The following is a 1,444-nucleotide window of genomic DNA, read 5'->3' as shown; positions in this document are numbered from 1 at the left end:
GTTTTTAGGGGTGCCTTGCGAAAGCCAGACACTTGACTTGTGGCATCCTTGAAGGCACCCCTTGTTTTTAGGGGTGCCTTACTAAACCCAAGCAGTTGATTTGAATTACTATGGTCTATCCCACAACGTCATTTGTCCTAAGTCAGTTGTTCACGGCATAGTATGTTCTGTACATGGAGATGCCTCACAGTCTGCCATCTCCTCATTTCAGCCATTGGCTCCTAGGCCCGGAGGCCGGTGTTCATAAGAGTTCATGCAGAATTCGGTAAATGCTGCAGCCCCTGGTCCAGTTTTGCCTTGTGCCATGCTTTAGCCCAAGTCCCTTAAACTTATTTGTTTACACCTGTTACTTAAGAATAAGCATTCTAGCTGGTGCATTTATGTAGAAGAGCCATGGCTGTTTCGAGTGCTGACCTGTTCGATGTAATTTTCTTCAAATCATGTTGTCACATAAACTTTACGTTGTTCAAAAGTAGACCCCTCCCGTGCTGGCTGGGGTAGGAATGCACCATAGCTCAGTTATTATGAATCATATCTAGCTAACTATGGGTATATCTGGCTAGGTTCCTTTTCCTAGCAAGGTTCTAATTAACCTCCAGTTTTCACCCTCCTTATGGGAAGAAAATGAATCACCATGTTGTTACATTTGGTGAACTGGTTCTTCTTCACCGAGACCCAGGTGGTTCAAGAGATCTTGGCCAGGTGGTGACACAGAGACCGAGAGTTGGCAGTTGCAGTGTTCAACTGATTTCTGTGGGCAGCTGCACGATCTATCTCCCAAAGGCTCTGGGTTTGCCCACCTTGGGTCGTATGCAGTCATCAGTTCACTTCTAAAGTGACTGAGACCATGTTTTTAGAATAAGTTGAATTAATTGTGGGAAAACATCCCACAATGCGTCTCTCCAGGCCCAGATGGATTTTTCCAGGAACTCTAGAAATTAAGAAAATATCAATCCTACATGAATTTTCAGAACACAGAAGTGAAGAGAATATTTCCTAACTCATTTTACGAGGCCAGCATTGATATTAAAAGCCCACAAATTATTACAAAAAGGAAAACTAGAGATAAATACCCTTCATGAACATACATGCAAAGTACTAGAAAATAACATCAACCTTATAGAAAAGAATAAAAAATCATGACAATTCACCATATTCAGAAACAGGAAAGGTTCTGATCCGCTTTGTCCCGTTGAGAGATGGAACAGGAACTAAGGAGAGTGTGGCCCGTCCTCCCATTGCTGAAGACCATGTCAGATGAATTGTCCCTTCCACGTTGTTGGGCAGAAGCAGAGGACTGAAAAAGAGGCTCAGCCTTCAGAGTTTGGATTGCACTTCAAGCACAATGAGGGGCCCCCCTCCCTTTTCTTGCAGGAGATCTTTCTCAAGGGTAGAAAGCACCTGGCAAGGTTGTAGAATTGTAAGACACAGGGAAATGGGGTCT

The sequence above is a fragment of the Condylura cristata genome, unplaced genomic scaffold, assembly GCF_000260355.1.
Source record: "Condylura cristata isolate star-nosed mole 26May11 unplaced genomic scaffold, ConCri1.0 scaffold00008, whole genome shotgun sequence".
Lineage (NCBI taxonomy): Eukaryota > Metazoa > Chordata > Mammalia > Eulipotyphla > Talpidae > Condylura > Condylura cristata.
Note: the sequence above shows the minus strand (reverse complement) of the source record.